The sequence below is a fragment of the Daphnia pulicaria genome, chromosome 3, assembly GCF_021234035.1.
Source record: "Daphnia pulicaria isolate SC F1-1A chromosome 3, SC_F0-13Bv2, whole genome shotgun sequence".
NCBI classification, from domain to species: domain Eukaryota; kingdom Metazoa; phylum Arthropoda; class Branchiopoda; order Diplostraca; family Daphniidae; genus Daphnia; species Daphnia pulicaria.
Genome location: NC_060915.1, coordinates 3,314,426 through 3,334,083, shown reverse-complemented (window position 1 = coordinate 3,334,083; position 19,658 = coordinate 3,314,426). Strand labels below are relative to the sequence as shown.

General features: G+C 38.1%; 1 long non-coding RNA gene across 1 annotated transcript; it reads left to right on the top strand.

Moving 5' to 3' along the window:
• The first annotated feature begins 219 nt into the window (after positions 1 to 219).
• On the top strand, positions 220 to 777 carry LOC124329413. Its single transcript, XR_006916792.1, has 3 exons — positions 220 to 240; positions 305 to 568; positions 638 to 777. It is a non-coding gene; the product is annotated as an uncharacterized LOC124329413 (long non-coding RNA).
• The last annotated feature ends 18,881 nt before the right edge of the window (positions 778 to 19,658 follow it).

The following is a 19,658-nucleotide window of genomic DNA, read 5'->3' as shown; positions in this document are numbered from 1 at the left end:
TATTTATTTACTTTTTGCCATTTATTTATAGTAAAAATCGTACCGTAATAGTTATCTAGGATGTGGTGTATCGAAATATGTCCAGGATATCTTGGTAAGATATTTTGGAGAGATGACATTTGGCCACTGGATAGCTTGTACAAAGATATCAATAGTTATCTTAACAGTAGATGTAAATATATCTAGAAGATATCCACAAGATATCTTGTTCTACTTGGGTGGCTGGGTACACACATTCTGGTAAAATTTGTTTATTATAGAACTGTGATTTAAGTTCCATTAATGTATATTATTATTTTTACAGTTCCGTTCAACAGTAGCTTGTTGTGTCACAAAGCCAACTAAACTATTGTGGCTTTTACACGAAGCACAATCCTTTTACACACATTGCTGAACTTCCTGTATGTAACCATGTTTGAATCTGCAATTGTTCTTGCTAATGGAGGGGCAAAAATGCTCTTTGTTGAATTGACTTTTTGTTGGCCACAGAAGAGGCAGAAAGAATTGTAGTTGATTAAGTTGCTAGAACGGCTTCTGGGCATTCAGCTGAAGTACTTTAGTTCTCAAGGTATTAGTTTGAATTCAATCACTATCCTTATTAATTCTGTCATGACCATATACTTCTCTATTTGAACAGTGTCGGAATAATTGCAAACCCAGCACAACGCAGTAAAAATGCTTGCCAATCAAGTGACATTACATTCGAGCCACTTGGAGAGGTTCCGAAAGTCTTACAAGGAGCTAAAAACTTTCCAGGAGGAAAATTACACCGTAAATATCTATCTATGAGTCTTGTTAATATGAATGATCTCGCCTTTAACTAATTTCGTCTGATCTCTGTTAAAGGCGAGTGCCTGTGGATAAAAATAAAATGGATATGTTTGATGTCGATAACTGGCAATAAAAATTTTTAGTCGTATTTAACCCGCAGGGCTTCCAAGTCTCCTTTTTTAGGCTGTTGCGAGCTTGATTTAACAGGCTGGCCAACCAGTCATCTAGAAAACCGCCCAGTTTTTCCGCCGGTATCTGTTTTTAACTCACAAAAATTACAATTAAAAACTTGTACCAAAGTCGAAAAAGTGTCGGAATATGTGAACCTCTGACACGGTTTGTTGGCCGCCGGACCAAAATATACAGAAACTAGTTTTCTCGGAGTTGGCAGATCATATTGTGAGTAACAACGATCTCTTTGTCGTAGATCGACAAATTTGAATAAATAAAACGGAATAACAATGTCAACAATTTCTCAAATATTATAACTAAAAATTCGGAATAAAAACAATTAAATAAAAAAGCGTGACTTACCAGGCCACCAAGGCCAGCCATCTAACTTAGCCCAGACCAATGTCCCCAGACGAATAAATTTACGGGAGACTAACGTCTTTTTTTGGCTCTGTGACTTCACCATTTCCAGCTGATTTTGATTTTCCTTCACTCTTGCTGCTGCTGTTGCTACCGATTTTGTTGTTAGCCATCTTTGGCGGAAATTGAATTGTATCTAAACCAAAACTGCCAAAACTCGCTCTGCATGAGTTCACTGCCCATTAATAACGAACCGTAAACTGCACTGAAATCCTTTTAAAACGGAAAATGCGGAATTTCAACTGTGAGGGAATTGCGCAGTGAAATTCTCTCCTTCCCTAACCTTCTGTTAGATCAAATGAGGTGACAATGTGTGATAGAGGGTGAGTGGGGAAGAAAAGGCAATGCTAGACGAGATGAAAGAGCCGGGGAAATTTTTTTTTTCAACGACGATTACTTTTCGCTTTTGCTTATTTGCTCTGAGGGAAAATGTGATTGAATGATTGATTGAATGTAAGGCGATTTACATTTTCAGGCATCAACTTTTTTTAAAAGTTAACGAAAACGATGGTGTCTCGCATTTTGCCGTCGAATATCAGTCGAGAGGAAATTGGTGGGAACAAGAGAACACGACACAGAAATAAATAAGGTTCAATGGGGTCCGCAACTCAAATTTACTTTTTATTTTACTTATTTTACTTTTGAGATAGGCTTTCCTTCAAGCGAAAATAAAAGGGTATGGAGGGTGAGGTTAGTGAAGAGTTGTTCGCGTGCGCCCTACTTTTACTTTTAGCCACTTTTAGCCTGTGTTGTAAATTTCCTTGTTTTTTCCTTTTTTCACTTTTCTTTGCTTATCTTCCTTTTTTAATTTTATAGCAGACAAATAACCCAAGCTCCGAGACAAAACGGACGCAATTCAACCAATAAAAAAGTAACGCAATCACGCAAAATGAAATCTGCTCCAAATAATTCGGCGCTAAATTTAAATGTGTTGACTATGTTTTTTTAATTGAGCCACAGCAGCGTATTAGTGGCGCCACCACCTTTACGCTTTACCCATGTCAATTAACTATGTCTCCACAAACTACGCAACATATACTACCGGAAATGTACGAAAAACAGTTTAATTATTATATGTTAAGTGCGAACTTTATCAATTACGAAGTAAAGCGAAAAATAAATGCCAAATTCTGAAGACCGATACCGTAGTTGCTTCTCTACTGACTCTTTCTTGGTTTTTACCCCTGATCCGCCCCTTTTTCCAGTTTTTCTAATAGAAAAATTGTAAATGTTCCGTGGGTTTTCCAAATATCTCCGCTTTCCTTATTTTTTTACCTTTCCTAATTTTCCTGCCGTTTCTCCCAAGTCAAATAATGGCCCTACCCTTTTAACCTTTTTTCAAGTTTTCCTTGGTTTCCAACGTTAGAAACATCCCTCAAAACTATCCAAAAATCCGAGGAGTATTAGAGTTGACAACCCCTTGCTTTTACTTGATTATAAATCATTTAAAAATTCAAGCTAAATTCACAATTAAATCAGTAGATTTCAATATGATTTTGTCCCAAATCGTCATGAAATAATCAGAGAACGAAATCATGCTGAATCATTGCGTAAATCACACTAAAATCAGGAATTACATCAGGATTAAAATCATAGTTGTACCAATTATGATAGTTAAAACGAACATATAATCAATCATAAATCAGGGTTGCAATGGCCCAATAATCAGTGATAAAATCAGTATTAAAATCATGACTAAAATTACCCAATAATCAGGTCTAAAACACTTCAAACGTAATGGATACATAACCGAATAATCAATGATGAACCTAGAAATATAATCAGGATTTCAATTTGTGATAAAAAATTAACTATAAGATGAATCATCATTAAATCAATGATAAAATCATTTTGCAAATCACGTCTATTAAATCAACCAATAAAGAGTGATGAATCAAGAAGTTATAACAACAAATTTTTGTGAACGATAAATCAGGATGAAACTCAATGCCATATTCAGCATTTGCCAGGATAAAATACATAGTTATTCGTGATTTATTATTGATTTCGTCCTGATTTTCACTGGCGTGATTAAATTGTGATCAGTTTCTGGACTTTGAAATTATTTCACCTGATAAAAAAGAATGTTTTTCGGAAAAAACTCGAAAATTAATCAGGAAAACTTAGAATTTTGTCAATAATCATATAAAATCGAGTGGAATTCATGATTAATCGTATGATTATTTGGGCAATTTCCATACGGGCCATAATACGGACGAATACGCGGATACAGATAATCCGAAGATGCCTCCAAAGCGCTCCAAAGTAATACGGATAATAAGCACCTCTCACGTACGGTCGGCGGTGTAGGTAAGACGAAAGGTAAGGAAGAAGAAATCTTCGACTTCGTCTGGATAGCGAAGGGTTGGGTGGAACTGCTGGAACCGGCGGCGACTCAAGCAATTCAGATTATTAGCTTCTCCAAATTATATACTTCTCTGGCCATTCTTTTCCGACATTTTCGGGACTTTGAAAAATTTCTGTGTGAGGTTCGTCGGGTTTTCCAGATTGATGAGCTATTTTCACGACAAGTCTTGGATCCGTTTTTCTGCTTTGAGGGGAAACCAGTGGAGTGTCTCGATTGATCTGCAAGTCTTATTCCGGATTCTGCTGGTCCTTTTCGACCGACCATCCCAACACGACAGCTAAAAAAAGGGCCACCAAATAGACCCGAATTATCTCCAATTAAATTTAAAATTCTTGATACTGTTATAACGTGTCTTTTTTTCATCAATCTAAATTGGCATCCATTGAAACTCACCATTTTGGAAGAACTGAGCCAAACGAACATTTTGAATGGTCTTTTTCTTTTTTAACCACGTATAATTTATACCATTTAAATTCGTCGTTTTTTTGTTGGGAAAACCCAGGTCGTAACGTTGAGCGTTGAAAAATGGTCATAGTATATTTTGAACTCTAGGGCCTATAGAGAATAGCATCAATAGAGATGACGGTCGACGGCAGTTGCCACAGCAGCAGAAGCACTTCACACATTTCACAAAATTTTTGAGTAGCCTATCTTTAAATTTGTCATTAAGTTTGAAAGGCTATATGCTGAACTTACGAAAACCTGATTACGAGTTCGATAAGTAATTAATTTTCAACATAAAGAGACAAATAAAGGCTTTACTGTTGATATTTCATCCAAAAAGGCCACATTTTGTGGCTTTTACGTGATCTATGTAGAATAATTATTTGCTAATATTGTTCACATGATAGTGTTCCAGTGTTATTGTATGGTCCTCTTATGCAGTATATTCTGTAGCATTACTGAAAAAATGTTCACAATTTAATTTTCGGTGTTTCTATCAGCCTATTGTTTCTGTTGTAATAAGGCTTTTATATGACAATGTAAAACACAAAAACCGCACCATTTTCACTACCAGTGAAATCTTTTTTAAATTCAATTCTTTATTCCGTTTCCATTAAGAACAAGTCATCACATATCATGTAATGAAAACAGCAAAAATCACATCCGTAATACGTACGCTCTTTATCTTCAAATAAGGGATATAATCACCAGCTGCATGTGTTGTGCACCGGCACAATGATACCTGGCAACACCGAAAGGGAAAGAGGAGGAGAAAGGAGAGCAGCAGACGACGGCAGTAGAGAGCAAGAACCAAAAGGAAGAATCACGTTTTTCTCTCGTTCCGATCTTTATATTTCGCCCTGCCGTGTTCACGTTCCGTGAAATAAAACCTGTTTCTCGTTTCAACGTCTATTTTGTTCTCTGTTTCGCGAGTAGTTTACATTTTGGTGCCGAAACCCGGGACATCTCGCTAGCGAAGGAAGTCAACAACGACCCAGCAGCCCATGCTTTCTTTCCGTAAGTCTCTCGTTTGGCAAGCACTCCATTTACGTATCTGCATTCTTGGCAAATATGCTCGACACATCTACCCGAGGGGATATTGTTGCCCGATTAAGTATTTATTACCAAAAGCACTCGAAATCAATTATGTTTCTTCTTGCTATCCCTCCCACCTGATAGAACGTACCACCGATCCTAGCCTGTATCGTACCCCGAACACCGCACATCGAACACCGCACATCGAACATCGAACACCGCACACCGAACATCGAACGCCCAAAACCGAACATCGACCTAAGAAACCCCGGAGCACGTTTCCCTGCCTCGTCACATTATCCGATAATTTATATTTCCTACTGCCGTACGCGAGTAGTTCACATTTTGTATGTCACATTTTGTGTGTATCCCGGGTTTCGGCACCAAAATGTGAACTACTCGCGTCACAGAGAACAAAATAGACGTTGAAACGAGAAACAGGTTTTATTTCACGGAACGTGAACACGGCAGGGAGAAATATAAAGATCGGAACGAGAGAAAAACGTGATTCTTCCTTTTGGTTCTTGCTTTCTACTGCCGTCGTCTGCTGCCCTCCTCTCTTCTCCTCTTTCCCTTTCGGTGTTGCCAGGTATCATTGTGCCGGTGCACAACAGCATGGGACATAAAATAGGCCTACGTAAGCAGCAACACTTCTTGGATCTTTCATTAAGCAGATTTCAAAGAGACGGGGCTGATGTTGCTTTTGGCATTCTTACGTGATTAAAATTGTCCGAAATTCTCTCAATGAACCGCTTTCCAATAGTTTTGCTGGTGTCTGAAGAATTTTTACGCTGGGATATTTGATTTTTCATAGGCTCATCCAGCAGCACTTTGATCGATGTTAGAATAAGCCCCTTTAAAATAGAGTGAGCATCAAGTCACAGTTGGTTATTAAAAAAAAAAAAAAAAAACTTTATAGACGCTTTAGAAAAATATTTGTTAAAAATTCTTCCGGGCAAAATAAAATACAAAAATATGGGAATCGGCTTTCAGAAAAAAAAGAACCCCAGCAGACCCAAGCAAGTGCGTTGGACATATGGCACAATTGGAAATGTGATATACACAGTATCATAAATCTGAATATTTGCTGCTGCTATCGAAGGAGAAACTGGTGGGGCAAGCAAAGTTGATGTGGCCGGTTGTGGCTGCAGCGAGCAGAAAGCAGTGTATTGGATTTGGTACTTATTTAAACTTAAAATCAAATCCGTGAAAAAAGAATCCCGTCAAATCAGTTCCAAATCAAATCACGTTCAAAATCTGAATTTTCAAATCAAATCATTGAAAAAATCGTTAAAATCTAAATTCATTAAATATTTTTTAAAATCCAAATCAAATCCAATTTATTTGTATTTTTTCTCCTTAGCACAGACGGTTTCAAGGAGATAAGCATTTCTTTTAATGAATACAAGCATATCAAACAATTTTGGTTTGATCTTATTTCTCATTGCCGACAAAATGTCTACTGCTGTGCTGAACGCACGCTCAATTTTGATTAACTTTCCAATAATCACAAGGACTGAAATCTAAATCAAATTGACCCTTTTCGTTTACAATGGGGGGCTCTTTAAAATAAACATCAAATTCTTCCAGTACTTTGACAACACCTTTCGATAGTGTTCGTGGGCGTACAAGAACGCTTGCAAGTAAAGGTCGGCTAGTTTGTCTAGAGCGCTTCTGAACAGGGTGGCCCACTGGATTTTCATCTGCTTTGCGTCTTCTGTTTCCATCATCTTCAGCGCCACTGTCAGCGTTGTTTTCAATGTGATCGCCTTCGTTTCCGCCTAAAATCCCGAACAATGAATTGAGGAAATTGACTAACAATTCGGATGTTATTTTAAAAATATGCACTTTTACCGACTGTGCGATAGCGCAATTTCAGTAATTCCTTCACAGACGATAGCACCTCTTCTACTTCTTCTCCAGCAGTTGTTATCCACGACCCTTTAATTCTTGGGTCAAGTACTGATCCTGTAATTATTAAGTTAAAAAAATTATGCAATAACCTTATTGACTTCAATGATATTGCGTACCTAATACAAAAAAAGTGTCTTTTAGGATCCATCCCATTCTCTTCTTGAGTGATCGGCTTAATTCCTCCGCCATACTCTTGCACGAAGTAATAAATTTAGAATCTTGATTTACTCTGGGATCCAGTGAACATTGATTAACTAAATCCAAATAAAATGGAATTGCTAGTCCCACAGTCTCGGTATCTTTTTGGAAAACATCTGTTGAGATTTTGAATGGCTCTAGTAGATTAACGAATTTTTTCAGACATTTCAGTTGCAGAGATGACAGAGATCCGTGAGTTTTGCAAGCATTCAGTTTCGATTGAAGTGTTGGGTCAATTTCAATAGCGTTAAGGACGTACTTCACCATTAAAAATTGCGAATTCCATCTAGTTAGATTCATCATTGATATTTTGAATCCAACAGAATCTAAAAGAACCTTTGAATCTACAACACTTCGTCGAACCCCTCCAACGATCTTGCATAGAAGATCTAGCGCATCGGAAACAAATTTCTAAAAAGTTTAAAACTGGCTAGCAATTAATTTCATAAAACTGCAGCTACGAACTGATATTTACGTCGAGTGCCTTTAGTCCATCTTTAATAGACCAGCTGTTCTTGATGAGGCATACATCCTACGTGAGATGAAGTGGATGTGACAAATCCCGTTTCGTTGATTTTCCAGCTGTTTTCTGTTATCAATTCAGCAAGATCAATTTCTAAAGTTGACAAAAGATGTTCAATGTCCGAATCCTCTGTCTGGGAACCACCAGCGGAAGACGTGCACTCTAAGTATTCTGGGATTAAAACGTAATTTGGGACTTCAATCCTTGCTACCAGCTCTAAGTCAATGAATTCATCTTCTTTCTCTTCTCTGATGAAATTTGAGAGCTGCATTTTAAACGCTTTTGTCATATTTGAGGCATTATCAGTGACCGTGCGGATAACCTGAAAATATAGATTAATTATTAGACAGACGATTCAGTAGTTCACAGTGAGGTATACAGATTAGACAACAAACCTTTCCATTAAGTCCCCAGTCAGAAACGACGCATTCGGACTCTGAGAGAATGGCTTCTGCTGTATGGTTTTTGGGCATCTCCTTCGTGTTTAAAAAACAGGTGAATGGGATATAATCTGCTGTTACTGACGAGCAAGAGACTCCCATGAACCCAGCCATGCTTTTAGATGACCAGAGGTCCAACATGATGGTAGCAACATCACAAGAATTCAGTACTTCTTTCACTCCTTCAACTATTCTTGAGTAAGTTGAAGGTATGATGGTGTCTCGCATCTTTTCATAACTTGGAATTTTATATGTTGGCGCTATAAACGAGATTACCTTCCGAAACCCCTCTCTTTGTAAAATGGTTAAAGGTAAATTGTCCAAAACGATCATTTCGGCTATTATATTATCGATTTTCTTTTGCCTATCTTTTGGGATGTTCGTCGCAAGAAAATTCTTTATGGAAGATTGGTCTGATGAGTAAATTTCCCCTCCTGCTTTCGTTTTTTCGTACTCTTCCTCGTGAACTCTTCTTAAATGCCGTAAGAAATCTGAAAAGGAATCGGAACTGCCGTTGTGATATTTCTCATCTTTGCAATAAACACATTGCGCATAAACCTTTCCATTGGAGTGTATAATACGCCAATTCTTCCAACATTTCTGTCTCCAAAGAAGCCACTTCGTTTTCTCGAATGCGGGCATTGCAACAGCGTCTTTTGGTATTTTTACTTCGATGGCTTGATCTTCCTTGTCAGGGCCAACTTCTTCCTCACCAGACATTTGACTTTCATCAGAATCGTTTTCTTGGCCTTGCATGGAGTCAATGATACGTTGTTCCTCTTCCTCTTCGTACAATAGCTGGTCTTGAATAGAAGAAGCAGTTACACCACCACGTCCTCTTATTTGTGAACCCCCACGTGATCCACGTCGTGATCCCCCTCGTGATCCCCCTGGTGAAGCAGCTCTTTTTCCACTACTTGGACCACCCATTTTCGAAATATATGAGTGCCTTGAAGTGACACAGAATAAATATTAAATAATCACTTCAGATACATTCAAACAATATACAGTAACTTACAGATGGGATATTTAGAAGCAAATATCCTGTCTTTTGACTGTAATGATTAAAAGGGCAATTGGCTCGATAACACTTGAGTTGAGAATGAACCTATAGCCTACATAGGTGAAAGAAAATAGGCATGTGTCAAACATTAACATACATTATATTAATATAAAGTAACTTACAGAGAGTATATTCAGAAGCAGATATCCTGTGATTGTAGAGAATTGGCTCGAAAACACTTGAGACTTCACTTCATCAATAAACTTAGTTCTACAACTGTGAAAGTAGGCCTAAATGTAAATGAATCAAACAAATACACATACATCAATACAAACCAATCGAAAGTAACTAGTTACAGATAGGATATTCACTATTCACAAGCAAAATGGCGTCTTAAACTCTTAAACCTTTAAAGAATCATGAGCATGATCCCCAGATCCAGATGGCGATTTTACTTTTTAGTTAGCAGATGGTACGTGGATTACTAGGGGAGACCGGGGCTATGTGGGACATTTTTTTTCTTTACGCTGCCATTTAAATAAAAATTAAAATTCTGAAAAAATTCAAGTATAGGGGTGATTCCCTGGCATTTATTTACATTTGGTAATTTTTTTAATTTTTTTCGTTGATTCGTTTAAGAGTTATGTGATGAAATGCCAACATGAAAAAATGCCGAAAAAAAAATTAGGGTTAAACGGAACAGAGCCAGGGGTAAAATTGAACATCGTTTTTCTCTGCAACGGCTTGATTATATTTATTAAATAATGCACTGGTGAAAAGGAAATTCATTTCCCTTTCAGAAGTGCTGAATTTTTATTTATTTTATAAAGTAGAAGTGGAGATACTACCAAACAAGCTTTTCCGATCATTTTTCCTTTGTTTTTGTTGCCAGGAGGCGTTTTTCTGGAAATAACGTTTGGCAATACCTGTTTTACCCCGTTTTCCATGTCCCGTTTAACCCGAACCCAAATATCATTAAATAAACTAAATTATTAAATACTTAGGAACCCATTACAAAAACAAAATACACCACCTTAAACTAGAATAAAATTGCTATCAGAAAGCTATTTGGGTTTTACAAAAATATTGATTTAAGTATCAATAAAATAAAAAACTAAACGTCTTAAATATTTTTTCAGATTCCCATTTTTTAAATTTCCCATAGAACAAGAAAAATAAATCACAATTTCAAGAAATAAAGTTTGTATAATAAATAAAACGTAATTTAACATACTCTGTATTTATTTCACAATTTTTAAATGAATTTTACATGTTTTAATTGCCTTGTACATTATAGCCCCGGTCTCCCCTACTAGGTAGGCCTAAAACCTGAGAAAATAAGAAAAAGCTCAAAAAGGCTAAAAGAGTGCGTCTCAGGTCTCAGCTTACTAGCGACATCTGCGAGGGAAATTTTCATAAAAGGATTTGGATTTGATTTGGATTTTAGACAATATTTCAAATCAAATCCAAATCCAAATCCATGCATAAAAAATCTTTTAAAATCAAAATCAAAATCCGGAAGGATTTGGATTTGATTTATCAAGAAAGATTTGCCGTGGCGATTGATTGAAGCACAAGACGTATTGCCAAGTTAGTGATAAAATACGCACGCACGTGCTTTCCGTTAGCCACTATGGTCACTGCTGCTTTCGAATCCATCTCTGAATTGCAAATGAGTGAAGTGTTTTAATGATATGCGTTTTAACCACTGAACGTGTCGAATGCGACTTAATGAGGAAGACGGAGGTTAGGCGGTTGTAGGGTAAGTTAAAGAAGAGGACGAGAGAAAAAAAAATATGTGTGTATGAGATTTATATGGGAAAACATCGATAAAGAAAGAGGTAGGAGAAGAATATGTTTGGGGTAATTTGGGCGTATTTTCTGGTGCTACGAGGGTGTTGAAGAGAAAGAATAAGAATTTCTTCCGCGAATTTGTACTACGAAGTTAATGTGAGGTAAGCCGGGTATAAATAATTTGTCAGGTGTTAGGTCCTTTGAGAAAGTTAAAGAAAAATGACAAGTTACTCATTTATTCTGAATTGGTCTCCATCATCCATTCTCCCACGATCCGTTGAACGCCGATCTGGATGAGATCAGCGTCGTAAGCTAGACGATGAACCTGATCCAGGTTCCAGCGTGCCGCTTTAGCAGTTTCTCGTAGGAGTGATAAGGTGCGACGGAGCTCTTTCAGGTGTCCCGGCAGACTATCTTCTACTTCAAAGGGACCTTCATGTAGACGCTTCGAATCTTGTTGTTCATTCCTACTCCATCTTGATTTTTTCTCTACCGGCGGCGGGTTTACGATGGCCCAGCTGCCTTGGTTCTCCATGAGCACTTCCACCTTCCGGTCTGTTGTATAAGCGCGGGCCCTAGGATAGGCTCCTCCTCTTCTGATTAGCGCTCGTCTGGTGATACTGGTGAAGTATGCATCAGTGACTGATGCAGCTGTCTCCAATCGCTGATTATTCTCTCTGCTATCACTTTGACCTCTACGTCGATTACTTTTTCTTCTGTTGCTTTTGGTTCTGCTGGGCGGTTGACTTGTGGAGCTCCTGCTTCGCGTACGCAGGTTAAGGCTGATTTGTAGGCTGGAGGATTTGCCGGTTGAATCAAAGGCACCTGCAGCAACTCCAATGCGTGGGTGATGGTGCTGCTTCTGTTAGGTTGATCCGTTTATCGCCTCCGCGTGGTGACGTACCGGGCGGACTGCGAGAGTCCGTGGTCAGCTGATTTTGAATCCGGGGAATTCAATTCAGAAACCGAATTTTCGTAGGTAATCCAAGCCGAATATGAATGGTGTATTGATGTTTGTAATAAACACACTGAATTGATCATCCCGAGTGCCAATGAGAATTAGTCGCAATATCTGGAACGTGGTGTTGGTCACTATGTCTTGGTGATATTGTCAGTAATATGATTCCATTTCGTTATCGGATTGCCTTTGCCAGGCGAGCGATGCAAATTATGCCGTTAGGCCGGTTGCAAAGATCGGTGGAGGTGCTGAAAATCCGTTTTCTACTGGGATTGGGAAGATGGGGTTTATCTGTTCGTAACTTTCGTTGTTCAACAGCCTACCGTGTAGGGCCAATAGGGAATCCATCCCTAGCAAGATTGATTTACAGATCTCGTTTTCACTAATGACGTATGCGGCGATTGTTTCCTGTTGGCTCGCGTAGTTTAATGTTAGACGTGTTTCTCCTTGAATATTGAACACTCGGGCTGTTGCCGGATCTGTAAATGGTGTATCCGGGGTGCACTGGGATGCACTGTTTGGAAGTTTACAAAGACCTAAGAGTAGAGGCAGTAAATTGCTCTGAAACAAAGACGATGAATCAACACTGGATGTTCGAACCAGACAGGAGCCAAATGATTGGCTCAAGAGAAGAAACCAGCCCATTATTGGCTCAGCATCATCAATACAAAGAAGATAAGACTCTTGAAAGAGAAAATGCGTTTCTAAGAGAAATTAAAGAAATATATAGCAGAAATCTTCAACACAGAAAATATACTACACAATTGTTGGCGGAAAATAATGGAATAAAAGCAGCAATAGCTAATAATTTACCTCGGTGTAGTCGACTGAAGCCCAATGGAGTACATCTGATAGTACAACAGTGTAAAGAAACGAACGTTACTGTTCAAGGAGAAAAACAAATGGCGCAGTTTGGCGTCAACTTTAGTTCAACTATTGAAGATGACGGGATGGTTTTTTCGTCAACTGCCCGGTAGATGGTTCTACTGGGATATGTTTTGGCGACAACCAGAATTTTAAGTTCAACTGAAAAAGTTGAACTTTGTCAACGAAGGTCTGGAGCACCGTTGAGCCCTAGTTCAACCGTCAACTATGTGTTTTCTGCTGTTTTGTAAAATTCCGGGTTGTAATACATAGATATTGCAACCACGTTTTTGCAGACTTTTCCAAATTGATGTTTCTCTTCATAAGTGAAATGTTTAACTGCTTTTGTATTTGAAATTTGAAGTTAATTTAAATATAAAATAGCATGAAGGATAAGGAATTTCGGGCTCTTCCCTACCAAAAGACAGGTTTTCTGATATCGAAAAAAGATTAATACAGGGTTGTAGATCTTTTTACGCTGATAATTTTTAATATAGGGTTTAGGGTGTGCAAATGAGCGGAAGTGCCCGTAAAACACGTTCAAAGTTTTGAGTTTTACGGAGCTGACGCGCAGCCCAAGCCGGCCAGAAAGGGGGGTCGAGCGGGGGGTGGCGCGTACCCATGGGAGAGGGGACAGTGAATATGGGCTGTTATAGTATGGCCCAGGTATACCCCCCGTATACCTGGGCCATACCGTATACAGCCCATGTTTCTCCTTGGCTCCCATATCACCGGTGGTGTAATGGTCAGCATCCCGGGCTGATATGTCGAAGGACCGAGGTTCGAAAGTTTCGGCTAAGTCGAAAAGAAAAATTCAAAAAAATTGAAATTTAGAAATTTTAAAAAGGGAATAGCATCAGTCACTGCTATATCATGCAGTCACTTGTTGCATTACATAAAGCTATGTTTGTAGGGAGCTACCATACGGCTCATACTTTCCCCTCTAGTTCCCCGGCGTGGGCTGCGCGTCAGCCCCGTAAAACTCGAAACTTTGAACGCGTTTTACGGGCACTTCCGCTCATTTGCACACCCTAAACCATGTATGTGTTTCGATAGCAGAAAACTTGTCTTGCTAGGGAACTTAGGGAACTAGGGAAAATCAATTCCATACGCTGTACTTACTCTCGTGGCTCTTCGTGCCACGAACGTAGATTTTCCATAGTATCTGCCAGTTCCACATTTTCGTCTTCCTTTTTCTTCAAATCTCTTTTAAGTCGAGTAATTGTTCCTTCAAATTTCCTATTTGTGGACTTCAGTTCAGTTATTTCCCTTAAAATATAATCATTACGAAATGTAGTAAATGTCTCCTATTGACACATTAAAGACAACTGTTTACTTCAACAACTTGTTTTTCTGCAGGGTTGGGTTTGCTTTTCTTAGCTATTACTGGAAATGATGCTTCTTGAGTTGTTTCGATTTCAAGATACACAATAAGACTCCTTCTTGTCTTCTGTTTTGTGCCACGTAGCTCATTTGCATTCTTCTTTGCTAAAGATTTATCAAGAATGAGCTGCTAACTGAGATGTAGGAGTTTTTCTTGGTTACCTGTAAGGATCGAAAAAGAATAAATATTTTTCAGACTAATTCCAATAAGCTGTACTATACTCACTCAATATTGCCACAGCAACCCTAGGTCTGTGATCACAATCAATAAGATTGTTTTATCGTAAACTCTTTCACATATTACTGAATTTAAATCTTTGGGCCACCTACACAGCACATAATTAATACAGAATCAAAATTATAACATGAAATCAAACGAGCATTTAAGATTTCACTCGTTAACATTTGCCAACATAGGTTTATGATATTACATGAATAGAATAGCATTGGGCTCAATGCTAGAATAAAGTTAAATAAAAAGTTGAACTCATACACCAAAAAATCCAAAACATTTTACCTGACCACTAGTTTGGTTCTTTCTCTAACCCATATTTCTTGTACTGTTGTAATCACGTCTTCCTTTTCATCGTCTGTCAGAATTGAACTCTTAACTGAACTAATTGTCCCTAAACCAGGTTCACCAACGGTAAAATAAAAAAGAACAAACATATTTTGGGCAAACTAAATAAATATGTTTTCGTTATGGTAACAATTTCGTGTCTGTAATGTGTAGTTTACAGTGAATAAACAAGATGAATAAAAGGGGCTAGACAACTGTATTAGACGTGTTGTTCGTACTGTAGGGTACAAGAGAGAGAGCGAGGGAGAAGAGAGTACAGCATATATAGTGGGGGTTAATGAGGGCAAGCGTGATCCCGATGGGTCGTGTTCCTGGTGGAGCTGGACCAGCTAGCCGGTGTGGCTGGACCAGGGAGCTGGTGTGGCTGGACCAGGGAGCTGGTGTGGCTGGACCAGGGAGCTGGTGTGGCTGGGCCAGGGAGCTGGTGTGGCTGGACCAGCGGGCTGGTGGATGACGTCACGGGGTGTGACGTATGAAGAGGCGGGTAACAACGTCACGGCTGTGACGTGGACGGTGGCCATCGTTGAAGGGGCGGGGCCAATAGGCTCCGCGGGGCATTACATAGCCGCCTTCTTTGAAGGCGACTCCCGGAGTCGGCTTAACGTAGCAGAATTATGAATGCGAAAATACATACATAGGCCTACAAGGGAAACATTCTACGTTTATGCAAAGGAAAATTGGTGTGAAGACTGAGTTTCTTCTTCCCGCAGTTGTATCTTCTATCGAAGCACTGGCTGGATTCATCCGGCTCTGTTGATAACATCTATAGGCTAATTGTTCCGGTCTACAGGAACAATTTAACTGTAACGCCCATTCCGCGTATTCCTCCTGACTGCTGGGGAGGCCGCCGTGACTGCTACTTCCGTCTGCTAATTAGTGTTGTCGTCTTTTATCCTTGTTTATTCATCGCGGTACATATTTAATCGCTGCTTCCGGACTTCTCCTTAAGGGATGTGTGTGTGTCCCGGAGGCCGTCCTTCTCGGAGGGTATCACTCTTCTTGTATCCCTCTTCTAGTCCATGTTCCGTTGTGTTTTTAAATCTTCGGGGCTGACGGGCCGTCTTCGGGGTCCTTTCGTTTCATGGCAAAACGTTTGGTATCTGCAGCAATATGTTAGCCGGCGAGTTGAAATTTAGGGATCCAACAGAATAGTTGTTTGTTTGTTTGTTTTTTTGTTTTTCTGGTCACTTTTCTTGTTTTAAATTGGGAATTTAGGGGATAATACAAGAGGGTGGGAGGACACATACACTTCCACACTCCTCCCCCTCCAAAAGAAAAAATTACGTCAAACAAAAAAAAAATTAGAATGGGTACCACTCACTTATATGGTTACTATGGGAAATGGCCAAGCAACAAAAATTTCAATTTCGCTGAAGAATTATAGGGGAATTTATTTCAAGGAGAGGCTGAGAGGGGAACAAATGTCGGGGAGTGTGGGGTAACTAAAATGACACCTGTAGGTCGGAAGAAGGGGACTTTTCTTTTCCAATTTCCAACAACCAGTTTTCTTGGTCCAAACATTAGTGGGAAGAATGGTTGCATGTAAATATTTTCTACGGGGGCTGGAGGGGGGGGGGGGGAAACACACAACAACAACAAAATACGACAGTGGGAGAATAGACGATTTATGGAGGGAAAAAAAAATAATTGTAATCGGGGAATTTGAAAAATATCTCATAACGAAAACATCAAATGTACGCTGGATTAGAAATGTCGCGACAAAAAAAATTCAATGTTTGGGGGCAATGTGGGTGAGAGATTAAGAATTTTTCTTTCGGATTCTGTTAAAAAAAAAATTGTTACTATTAAAGAGGCATATCTTGGGTTTGTTAAAGTGGGGTTTATTATTTCGAAATATTTTCACTGGACGTCGACCCCGATGGAATTAAAATGGATCGGGGAGAAGAGGGGAAAACGTTCGCCAATGTTTATAAGGTTACATGGTGACATATTTTGACTTGGACTGTTCAGATTAAGTGAATGGGTGTTTATTTTATGTAATAGTGGGCTTGTTTTAATTCTTGAATTCTTTTACCGGGAGAAAAATAAACTTCGTGTTTGTTTTACGTTCGCTTCAAATTTCAACACCCCCTTTTTTTTTTACAATTTTATTGCTAATACTAAGGTATAAGTGTGTGGTCTATAAGTATGGGATTTGTTACAAATAATGCTCTAGTTTCCAGGCCACTTTTAAACTACAAAAATTTCTTATCCAACAAATTCTGTTCCCCACGAAAGTAGAGATGCGCTTTGTTTCCCGACGGCTTTTGCTTTTCCCCGTCGTTCAAAGTGCTATAGGTATTCTACCCCTTTACCTTTCGTTTTGCGCCCACATACAAAAAAGAAATGAGTCAATGCAAAAATGGAAAAAAAAATAAAATTACTACCGGGAAAATGTTGGGGTCCCAACAAAAAACATAATTTTCTATAAACGAATCCATCCCACTACCCTATAGTGTGCTTTTTTTTCATTTTTTTTTTATCCCTTTTTCTTTTTTATTATTATACTAGCATCTAAAATTTACTTAGAAATTTCACACACATGACTTTTCACGTTAATCACTTATTTGGGAAAAAAAAATGTTTAATGAATCCGTCAGTTACGATATACTACTAAAATAACAAGAACCAAGAAAAAAAAAATTCAATGCTTGACTCGTTGTTTGATTGGTACATTGATGGTACTATGTCCTTTGCAAAATCCATATTCGGCCACTGGCCTAGCAGGTTTTGAAAAGGTCTTATCATATGCACCGAGAAAGTAAAAAAAAAATTAACCGATATCTTAGTGTAACCGTATAGCCCGCGGGAATATTGGCCGCGGTATTTTACGTAGCTATTTTTTTCAACTACTACACGTCTTTCAAAAAAAAAAAAATTCAATTATACAAAGAACTAAAACCACAATTTAAATACATCATAATTTGTCTCCAAGCATCGTCGAAGCATCGTAAAGGTATATATAAAAAACATACATGGCATTACATTACCTATTCTGGGCAAGGAATCGGTTCAAGGGGGATCTGTTATACGTACCGATTCTTTCAAAAAAAATTTTCGTAAACTTTATAAGTCTCATTTTTCAATTCGTTTAATTTTTATGTCGTCTTAACCGCTCCTTTTTTTGTATTCGTTTTCGTTGCTTTCCCAATTCGCGTTTTCCTATCTTACTTGTTTCGTATATTTGTAAATCGCTCCTATATCATCTAGCTAGTTTCGTTTGTTCGTTTTCTATTGGCTTTGTTCTCGTATCCTTTTATTTCTTGTTTCGCCGCTTTTTCGCGTGTTTTTATTCGTGTCGCCTGGTTCAATCAAATATTTCTTCCTGAGCTATTTCTGTCGCTATTGTTCGTCTAAATATCGTCCTTTCCTTTTTAATTCAAAATTCTTTCTTTTCTTTACCTTACTTCAAATTTTACAGTAGTCTATGTGTCTGGCCAGACTTGACTACTTTTATGTACGAGCAGACTTACTGTATCTTTTCAATATTTACTGTTTTTTTTTTTTTTTCATTTTTATTTGTCTTATTTCGTATTCGTATTTCTGCCTATTTAATCTGTCTAAATTCTGTGTATTAGGTTCTGCGATTCATTTGCTAAAAGTTTCTTTTTTCTTTTATTTCTTCTCCCGAACAGAAATTCCTTTAATTGTATTACGTGGTTTAATCCCTGTTACTTTTGGACGGCTTTTCTATTATTCTCCGTTAACTGTAGTAAATTGTGTAGCCTACCTTATAAAAATATTTTACTCTTTGTGCGCTTTACTATTTTATATTATCCTAGCCGTGGATTCGTTTCTCTTTGCTTAATTGTTTAACATAATTTTTCGGGGCCCCCATCTAAATTCTTCTTTAGTCTGTTACGATTGGTATTACTTTGTTTCTTTCGCTTTATAATCCTGTTTTAAATCTCTATACTACCCTGACAATCTTTAAACTTCGTATCCTTCTTAAATTGCGGTATCGGGTATGCTCTATTTGCTCCCATTCTTAATTTCCATAGTTCTCCGTATTATTTTTCGCGTCTCGAATTCTCATCCTGTGAAATCTCGTATTCGTCTGTAAATAATATTATCTTGTGGTTTTGTTCGCTCGGTTTCTGCTTTACAAATATATGTCCGCCATTGACTGAATTCCTTCAGAAAGATTTTAATTATCGTGATGTGGCTTTTCTTTTGTGGCATCCCGTTCTCCGTACCCGGCTGCAGTCCGAGTATGGGAGACAAGGAAGCCCAACAAACCGCACGCTGATTCTTTTTTATTTTAAGCCTTATTAGGAAATGAAATTTTCTCGCCTGCTATGGTTTTTATCCTAACTAAGATTAATTTACTGCAAAAAAAAACAAATAACAGATATTACAGCTAGTGAATTTGTGTCAATACAAAAAAAAATAATTTATAAGAGTGTGAAGAGGACTCCTGGTCTACTACTAGGCCTATGGCTGTAGTCTACAAGAAAATATCTAAAAACAAAATCGTAATATAACATAGTTATTCTTGTACACTATCCAAGCTGTCTCCGAAAATTTTATTTACTTTAATATTATCGGTTTTTCAACTTTTGACGGAATATTATTTTATCCTACCAGCAAATCAGTGCTTCCTTGAAAATTTAACTGACGCCCTTCGGGTTTCCCATTACGGACAAATTTATCAAGTCAAATCATTGTTTACTACTAATGTTGCTTTCGAATAATTGCAAGGTTTCTAATAATTGCACTATAATTCGAGACGTAGAAAGGGAGAAGGAGACAAACAAATGTGGTTGTTATTATATATCGCTAAGGGTGACTA